This window comes from Haliotis rufescens, unplaced genomic scaffold, assembly GCF_023055435.1.
Source record: "Haliotis rufescens isolate VD_foot unplaced genomic scaffold, xgHalRufe1.0.p SCAF_5, whole genome shotgun sequence".
NCBI classification, from domain to species: domain Eukaryota; kingdom Metazoa; phylum Mollusca; class Gastropoda; order Lepetellida; family Haliotidae; genus Haliotis; species Haliotis rufescens.
This window is the reverse complement of record NW_025964223.1, coordinates 52752907-52764291: the sequence shown is the minus strand read 5'-3', so window position 1 is coordinate 52764291 and position 11385 is coordinate 52752907.

The window sequence follows — 11385 nt, the reverse complement described above, 5'->3', positions numbered from 1 at the left end:
CGCACAAGAAAGAAATGAAAGGCAAACTCGATTAGTTTGATTGATTTTGACAGCTGAAACACTTTGAAATATGTGATCAAAACAATAAATTCTCCTGTGATACAATTGGCATGTGCAATGCACACGGATGATTGAAAGGAAATATATTAAAAAACCCAGATTTATCCCTTCCACCAAGACATATTAACATTGATTCACTGTTATTTCAGGTGCAAAAATAATTCTTATGTTTTCACCCATTTTCGGTCTTGGTCTAGACTAAAATATAGTACCCGAATTGAGTTAAGAATAAGGTCAAATAAACATAATTCTACAAAGAAAGTCTCATATATTAAGGAACCAAAAGGGTCTTAATGTCATGGCCTGCTAGAGCTGAGAAAGGGGTGCGAGTGGAATGGGTGTGAATGTTTAAATATAAGCTCTAGAGGGCTGTGAAAGAGACTCGTGTAGGTTTAGACATTCAATTAGTGACTTGTGACAAACTGAGACATATACCCTTTGTATTTAGGGAATTCAACGACTGCTAGGTTGATATACGCCATAAAGTATGAAAAACAGACACGAAACGGGCTTGAATCAAAATCGCTAGGCCGTCCAATTGATCCGAGCCTACAGTCTCCCCTTAATTTTCATATTTGAATTTTATGCACTAACATATTTTACACACGAGGTCGTCCTCTATGTGATATGCATATTAAATATGTTTTGTACAATAAAGAATTCATCGATCTCGCTTCATTGGAGTACGCGTTCACACTGAACGGGCACTGATAATTAGTTGACGAAAGTCATACATGCTCGCACAAGGAGAGAATAGATGTAAATGCGCTAAGCAAGCTAAATGTATTTATTATTAATTCTTCCCTATTAAAATTCTCCAATTGCACTGTATAATGAATTGATTGCGGATGTGTTAACAACAAAAACAAAAACAGAGTGGAATAATTTGATAATTAAATTTATGCTACGTCGATACATTAACTTAATTTGCAGGAAAATTGCATGATATTTTTTATCTGTTCATTATTAATGGGGTTTTCCACACAAAATCAACCTTATAATGTCACTGTGGTTTGCTACGCGTGTATGAAGAGGTTAAATAACTCGTTCTGTTGTATATTCCTATATTTCCTGTACATGATTTAAAGGTGCATGGATTCTCAACTGTATCTAGATTGAAGCAGTTTCCATGTTAGTACAGTATAACATGATACAAATTACAATCTGTATGTATGCGTCCCTAGAAATATGATTATATAATAAACTTATAATATACATTAGTAAAGTTCGCATCAGGTTCAGTAACAAAACTCTCTTTCTTAAAATGTAACATATAAATATTTTTGAAATTTAAACGAAATACTTTTAATGTTTTTTCTATATAACTAAAATGCTTGGCAAAAGAAGGTATACTCTTGAAAATTGGATTTGACCAAACATTAATAAATGTTATCAAAATGTTACCCCCTGAGACCAGTCACCTGAACACTGCGAAACTAGGTCCTAAACACAACTACAGCTAGTGTACATACATCACCACCGACTAACCACTGCAAAACTAGGTCCTAAACACAACTACAGCTAGTGTACATACATCACCACCGACTAACCACTGCAAACTAGGTCCTAAACACAACTACAGCTAGTGTACATACATCACCACCGACTAACCACTGCAAACTAGGTCCTAAACACAACTACAGCTAGTGTACATACATCACCACCGACTAACCACTGCAAACTAGGTCCTAAACACAACTACAGCTAGTGTACATACATCACCACGGACTAACCACTGCAAACTAGGTCCAAAACACAACTACAGCTAGTGTACATACATCACCACCGACTAACCACTGCAAACTAGGTCCTAAACACAACTACAGCTAGTGTACATACATCACCACCGACTAACCACTGCAAACTAGGTCCTAAACACAACTACAGCTAGTGTACATACATCACCACCGACTAACCACTGCAAACTAGGTCCAAAACACAACTACAGCTAGTGTACATACATCACCACCGACTAACCACTGCAAACTAGGTCCTAAACACAACTACAGCTAGTGTACATACATCACCACCGACTAACCACTGCAAAACTAGGTCCTAAACACAACTACAGCTAGTGTACATACATCACCACCGACTAACCACTGCAAAACTAGGTCCTAAACACAACTACAGCTAGTGTACATACATCACCACCGACTAACCACTGCAAAACTAGGTCCTAAACACAACTACAGCTAGTGTACATACATCACCACCGACTAACCACTGCAAAACTAGGTCCTAAACACAACTACAGCTAGTGTACATACATCACCACCGACTAACCACTGCAAACTAGGTCCTAAACACAACTACAGCTAGTGTACATACATCACCACCGACTAACCACTGCAAACTAGGTCCTAAACACAACTACAGCTAGTGTACATACATCACCACCGACTAACCACTGCAAACTAGGTCCTAAACACAACTACAGCTAGTGTACATACATCACCACCGACTAACCACTGCAAACTAGGTCCAAAACACAACTACAGCTAGTGTACATACATCACCACCGACTAACCACTGCAAACTAGGTCCAAAACACAACTACAGCTAGTGTACATACATCACCACCGACTAACCACTGCAAACTAGGTCCAAAACACAACTACAGCTAGTGTACATACATCACCACCGACTAACCACTGCAAACTAGGTCCAAAACACAACTACAGCTAGTGTACATACATCACCACCGACTAACCACTGCAAACTAGGTCCTAAACACAACTACAGCTAGTGTACATACATCACCACCGACTAACCGCTGCAAACTAGGTCCTAAACACAACTACAGCTAGTGTACATACATCACCACCGACTAACCACTGCAAACTAGGTCCAAAACACAACTACAGCTAGTGTACATACATCACCACCGACTAACCACTGCAAACTAGGTCCTAAACACAACTACAGCTAGTGTACATACATCACCACCGACCAACCACTGCAAACTAGGTCCTAAACACAACTACAGCTAGTGTACATACATCACCACCGACTAACCACTGCAAACTAGGTCCAAAACACAACTACAGCTAGTGTACATACATCACCACCGACTAACCACTGCAAACCTGGTCCAAAACACAACTACAGCTAGTGTACATACATCACCACCGACTAACCACTGCAAACCTGGTCCAAAACACAACTACAGCTAGTGTACATACATCACCACCGACTAACCACTGCAAACTAGGTCCTAAACACAACTACAGCTAGTGTACATACATCACCACCGACTAACCACTGCAAACTAGGTCCTAAACACAACTACAGCTAGTGTACATACATCACCACCGACTAACCACTGCAAACCTGGTCCAAAACACAACTACAGCTAGTGTACATACATCACCACCGACTAACCACTGCAAACTAGGTCCTAAACACAACTACAGCTAGTGTACATACATCACCACCGACTAACCACTGCAAACTAGGTCCTAAACACAACTACAGCTAGTGTACATACATCACCACCGACTAACCACTGCAAACCTGGTCCAAAACACAACTACAGCTAGTGTACATACATCACCACCGACTAACCACTGCAAACTAGGTCCAAAACACAACTACAGCTAGTGTACATACATCACCACCGACTAACCACTGCAAACTAGGTCCTAAACACAACTACAGCTAGTGTACATACATCACCACCGACTAACCACTGCAAACTAGGTCCTAAACACAACTACAGCTAGTGTACATACATCACCACCGACTAACCACTGCAAACCTGGTCCAAAACACAACTACAGCTAGTGTACATACATCACCACCGACTAACCACTGCAAACCTGGTCCAAAACACAACTACAGCTAGTGTACATACATCACCACCGACTAACCACTGCAAACTAGGTCCTAAACACAACTACAGCTAGTGTACATACATCACCACCGACTAACCACTGCAAACTAGGTCCTAAACACAACTACAGCTAGTGTACATACATCACCACCGACTAACCACTGCAAACCTGGTCCAAAACACAACTACAGCTAGTGTACATACATCACCACCGACTAACCACTGCAAACTAGGTCCTAAACACAACTACAGCTAGTGTACATACATCACCACCGACTAACCACTGCAAACTAGGTCCTAAACACAACTACAGCTAGTGTACATGCATCACCACCGACTAACCACTGCAAACAGGTCCAAAACACAACTACAGCTAGTGTACATACATCACCACCGACTAACCACTGCAAACTAGGTCCTAAACACAACTACAACTAGTGTACATACATCACCACCGACTAACCACTGCAAACTAGGTCCTAAACACAACTACAGCTAGTGTACATACATCACCACCGACTAACCGCTGCAAACTAGGTCCAAAACACAACTACAGCTAGTGTACATACATCACCACCGACTAACCACTGCAAACTAGGTCCTAAACACAACTACAGCTAGTGTACATACATCACCACCGACTAACCACTGCAAACCTGGTCCAAAACACAACTACAGCTAGTGTACATACATCACCACCGACTAACCACTGCAAACCTGGTCCAAAACACAACTACAGCTAGTGTACATACATCACCACCGACTAACCACTGCAAACCTGGTCCAAAACACAACTACAGCTAGTGTACATACATCACCACCGACTAACCACTGCAAACTAGGTCCAAAACACAACTACAGCTAGTGTACATACATCACCACCGACTAACCACTGCAAACCTGGTCCAAAACACAACTACAGCTAGTGTACATACATCACCACCGACTAACCACTGCAAACCTGGTCCAAAACACAACTACAGCTAGTGTACATACATCACCACCGACTAACCACTGCAAACCTGGTCCAAAACACAACTACAGCTAGTGTACATACATCACCACCGACTAACCACTGCAAACCTGGTCCAAAACACAACTACAGCTAGTGTACATACATCACCACCGACTAACCACTGCAAACTAGGTCCTAAACACAACTACAGCTAGTGTACATACATCACCACCGACTAACCACTGCAAACTAGGTCCTAAACACAACTACAGCTAGTGTACATACATCACCACCGACTAACCACTGCAAACTAGGTCCTAAACACAACTACAGCTAGTGTACATACATCACCACCGACTAACCACTGCAAACTAGGTCCTAAACACAACTACAGCTAGTGTACATACATCACCACCGACTAACCACTGCAAACTAGGTCCTAAACACAACTACAGCTAGTGTACATACATCACCACCGACTAACCACTGCAAACTAGGTCCTAAACACAACTACAGCTAGTGTACATACATCACCACCGACTAACCACTGCAAACTAGGTCCTAAACACAACTACAGCTAGTGTACATACATCACCACCGACTAACCACTGCAAACTAGGTCCTAAACACAACTACAGCTAGTGTACATACATCACCACCGACTAACCACTGCAAACTAGGTCCTAAACACAACTACAGCTAGTGTACATACATCACCACCGACTAACCACTGCAAACCTGGTCCAAAACACAACTACAGCTAGTGTACATACATCACCACCGACTAACCACTGCAAACTAGGTCCTAAACACAACTACAGCTAGTGTACATACATCACCACCGACTAACCACTGCAAACTAGGTCCTAAACACAACTACAGCTAGTGTACATACATCACCACCGACTAACCGCTGCAAACTAGGTCCAAAACACAACTACAGCTAGTGTACATACATCACCACCGACTAACCACTGCAAACTAGGTCCAAAACACAACTACAGCTAGTGTACATACATCACCACCGACTAACCACTGCAAACTAGGTCCTAAACACAACTACAGCTAGTGTACATACATCACCACCGACTAACCACTGCAAACTAGGTCCTAAACACAACTACAGCTAGTGTACATACATCACCACCGACTAACCACTGCTTCGTTGTTTCATTTGAAGCCACCAAGGGTGTATACTTCCTTTTGCCAGGAATTTTAAAATACTTTTATTTCCTAAGGTTTCAGGGTCTGGGTTGGTAGAGGTTACCTTCGCATGCAGTATTCCATCTTCCCGAGGCAAGGATGTTAACTGTCTATAAAAGTTCAGTTTCCGCTTTTAAGTGTAGGAGAAACCATGTCTCCGAGGGATATAGGGATTGTAAACCCTCACATGAGGGACGTTCCCGAATGTGAGGGTTTACAATATCTAGTAATCTCGAGGAGACATGGTTTGTCCAACATATAAACCGACTCATCGCATAGACAACGTTTTTAATTAAATAACTGTAATAAAAACTCTCAAATGTATAACCTGTATTGGAGATGAAATATCGCCTGCAGTCGTGAACTCGGTTCAATGAAACCGGTGACCTCAGCACGTGGGTTTCGCAACGGTGCGAAATCTGCACGTGCGTCTCGCAGGCTGTTCGTAGTTTTTGTTCTATCAAGGGTTTACAATGATTGTAAGCCCTCCTACGAGGTGTTACCACAATTTCTAAAACTCCATATCGAGTTACACAAACAGCCAGTAGGTTTATAAAGTCAGTTAACGATCTCGCCCCGGGAAGATGGCATTATTCACTGATGTTGCACATGTGAGTTTCCGCATGTTGGGTATTGGGTGCCTGGGATCAGGACTGACCATACGTCTACAAGAGCATCGATCAACGCAATTGGAATACGATGACATGCATCAACCAAGTCAGCGAGCCTGACCACCCGATCCCGTTAGTTTCCTCTTACGACAAGCACAGTCGCCTTTTACGACAGACCTATTCTGCCCCGGATCTTCACTGGTCGCCTGACTTAATGGCGTGTATTTGTACTTCAACGGCGGGTGGTTGGTCATGCTATCAACCCCTTGTTTACTGTCCTAGGCTCCATTACGAGGGCTGGTCAAAATGTTCTAAGCCTAACAAACCAAACCAAAGATTATGAAAGTGTTTTTAATTTTATTTTGCAACATAATCTCCCTGCTTTTCAATACAACTCTCATATCGATAGTGAAGCTTTTCATTTCCAGTCAGGAAGAAGGTTTCTGAAGCCACCCTGAAAACCCATTCACCGCAGCTATGAGGTCATCGTTGTCGTCATAGCGCTTTCCACGAAGGTGTTCTTTCAGTTGAGGAAACAGGTGGAAATCACTTGGTGCCAGGTCTGGCGAGTATTGAGGATGAGGAAGCTCTTGGAACCCACATTGTCGCACAGCAGCCTTTGCAAGTCGAGAGGTGTGAGAATAGGCATTGTAATGAAATGGTAGAACTCCAGCAGTCAGCATTCCTCGCAGCTTTTCTTTGATAGAATCTCCCAGGCGATGAAGCAAATTAGCATAGTAGGCACCGGTAATCGTCTTTTGACTTTCTAAGTAACAACAAGGATCACATCCTTTGCATCCCAGAATGCAGTGGCCATTTCTTCGGTGCCGGAGAAGTGGAATGGTGCCATTACATGGTTTGACGTTTTGACTCGGGATCATAGTGGTAGACCCATGTTTCATCAAACGTTACTAATTTCTATTTGAATTTGACGAAAGCCACCTCAAATAGCTCTATTTTCTTTGGCAATGTCAGTGCTTTTTCCCCTTAAGATCAGCAACTATGCTTGTCGTAAGAGGCGACTAACGGGATCGGGTGTTCAGGCTCGCTGACTTGGTTGATGCATGTCATCGATCCCAATTGCGTGGATCGATGCTCATGATGTCAATCACTGGATTGTCTGGTCCAGACTCGATTATTTACAGACCGCCGTCATATACCTGGAATATTGCTGAGTGCGGCGTTAAACAACCAACCAACCAACCTTAAGAAACGAATTTAGAAACTTTGGCACCCAACGAGCAGATGTCTTATTCATCTTTAAATGTTCATGAATATTAGGTTCAATGGCTCCATGGCTTAGACCTGTGTTTCCCCAAGTTCAGCAATGGTAATACGTATATCTGACAGTATAAGTTTTTCTGTCTCCTTGATTGAATCGTCATTGATGGAAGGTGAAGGACGTCCCGAACAAGGGTCATCATCAAGGCTTGTCCTAGCTGCCAAACAGTGGAATACCAAATACACTTGCAATGAACTACTCAAACAATGTACTACATTGACAAGTTTACTTTTTTATGGACACAGTTGAACGTTAGTCAGGCTTAGAACTTTTTGACCAGCCCTCGTATTTACAGGTCGCCATGAAAGAGCAGGAATACTGCCGACTGCGGCGTAAAATAACTTTCAGTGTAGTGAAGCTTTTAATCTCACTGTCGCAATACCATGTCATGCTTTATTGTGTTAGTGTCGGGTTCTAACGGTAGAACAGGACATGCTTACCTTTTCCGCAAACACCTCGTGTCATCGATGCTTTCCTGCGATCCAATCATCTAATTTCAACCGTTATTATGGCTTTATGTTCAATGGAATCTGTTTCGGCGGTTAATCGAGGTTGTTCTCTGGCGTTGACGATATACTTGTTATAAAATCAATTACCTATATAAGATTTCAATTTATCGATCTGATGTTAATTCATATGACACCAATCCAAATGACACCCTCCTGATTAACATATTTCCGTTTAAAAGAATCCTACGTGTGGAGTACTATTCCTAAGTGTATGTGTAGACGTTTCAACAGTAGTCGGGGGCACGGGTGGCCCAGTCGTCTAAGGCCTCGCAATTCGCTGTGCATGGTTGCGTCCCTTGGGCACACCAGAAACCTATGATTGTGTGTTCGAAATCCCGGTTCGCCCCGATTATGTTTCTAGTTTTGTCAGCACCATACCTATTGCTCGTGGGTTTCACCGAAGTTGAAAACATCTGAGACCTGTATCACTTCGGGCTTTCCTCCCACATCCCTCCGTGATGTAACTGGAATACTGTTAAAAGCGGTGTTAAACCCAGCTCACTCACTCACTCCTAGACAAGGGGTCTTTCCTCCCACAATAGATTGACACGCCGTGATGTAACTGGAATAATGTATAACTGACGTTGAACCCAACTCACTCACGTCAACAGTAGTCGTCTGGAAGGAGAGGTGTCCGGATTAACAAAGTTTACTTTGATAAATGGAGTTATTAGCTTGGGATATGTACGCATTAAAGCATTTATACAAATATGTTTTATTGTGATTAGATTTCATATGCAGATAATCGTAAGAGGCGACTAACGGGATCGGGTGGTCAGGCTCGCTGTCTTGGTTGATGCATGTCATCGTATCCAAACTGCGATCGATGCTCATGTCTGGTCTAGACTCGATTATTTACAGACCGCAGTCATATAGCCAGAATAATTCTGAGAGCGGCGTTAAATAACCAAAACCAAACCAATGCACATCAAAATATAATAAAACTGTTCCCATGGATCTTTTTCAAATTTATCGCCCCTGGTCTTCCCATGTTCGTTACGTATTCATCACTGGCCATGTGCAGCCTCAAAATTATATATGCTTTTCACTTAAAACTTAATGTATACTTAAAGATTTTGTTGTTGAAAACAGGTATAAGATGTCATACACGACTTTTTTCAATTGAAATGTCTTAATCACATTTAGTTCTGTGCCCTTTGTTGTCGGAGTTGCCAATGAGTTCTCTCAACAAAAGGTTACTTTATATATAAATTTCATATCAAGCCCCGACGGCAACAAATGAGACATGATGGCAGGTGTATCTTGTCATGATTATTTGGGGCCCAAACAGCTAGTTTTCCATTTCCTTTAGTGTTTATAGTTGTATTGTTTCAAACAAAAGTACACGATATAAGTAAAACAGGAAGTGCCTCGATGATTCAGTGTATATATACCTCCACTCTATTATAATTTTAAGATGATCCAGTAGCGTGAAACCCATTGGGTGATATGGTCACCATATGTCGTACCAAGTTTGTGCAAGGGATTTTGATCGGAAATCAAATATGGCTGCCAGGAGCCATATTGGAAAATATTTAAAGATCAGTTATCAGCTCTGCATACACCACAACATCTTCCCGAGGCAAGGGTGTCAACTGACTACAGAAGTGGAAACTGGACTTTTACAGTCAGTTAACTCCTTACCTCGGGAATATGACTACACAGTGGAGTCATATCATCTGTGACCGAAACTAAGATCTAAATAACGCGCACGCCAACTTTCAAGCATTTTTGTGTGTGACAGTTTGCCTTTTTCCCATTAAGAATTGTTTGAATTTGACTTAATAAGGGTCCTGAGTATAAGTAGTCACATATTTTCAATCCATTATTATTATTATGCAGTGTAAATCTGCAAGTTGTAACGTAGGTGATTGAATTTATATCACCTATAAAGGCAAACCAAATTGGACCAAACTTGACCTTTAGGTTTAGCATGCCAATATTTGTGACATTGTGTATACCCAATTTTTACATACTTGTACATAACAATAGGCAAACTGTCATTTGATTGGCTGAATTTGTAACACTGATAACTTCCATAATTAAAGATCAATTTGGATCAAAACCAGCTCTTAGATATTATACACTTAATGTCGAAATATTTGTACAAGTATCACTTGTCCCCAACTTGATTCAAATAAAACTGTTTCCTATAAAAAAAAATCTGCCCCCCAACCCCCGGCTGGCTACGGCACTGTTACGATCATATTGCTATAGTGAGTGAATGAGTGTGGTTTTACGCAGCTTTTAGCAATATTCCAGCAATATCACGGCCTATTTTTAGGCATGTGTTAAATTATCCCTACAGCCCACCTGAAGGGTTTCTTAACTTGATTTGCACTCTAAACACGTCTCTGAGCAAGAAACCGGGAATATTTAGAGTTACCTCCCTTATGTTACACTTCTTTCTCGTTAACGACCGTCTGCACTCTTTTCCGTGATTGCAACACGCTCTCTTTAAACATATACATGTGCATATTAGTATGGATACTATTATATTAAGAATCCCGTTCCAATTGTTACGTTGCGATGTTCATAGTATTCTAGATTCTAGGCTAGAAACCGAGGCAGGTCTGAGTCGGGGCTTACAACAGGCTGGGTCTGGTTCTGTGTCCGTTGATTTACGAAAGTCCACGAAAATGTTCTCCACAACAAACCTTGTGTTACACGGAGATGCCCTTTGACATGCTTGACGGTAATCCATTTGCTTCATTTTATCAATAGTATCCTTCACGACATTATAGCAGTATGAGGGGCGGTCGGGTAGCCTAGTGGTTAAAGCGTTCGCTCGTCACGCCGAAGACCCGGGTTCAATTCCCGACATGGGTACAATGTGTGAAGCTCATTTCTGGTGTCCTCCGCCGTGATATTGCTGGAATATTGCTAAAAGCGGCGTAAAACCATACTCATTCACTCACTATAGCAATATG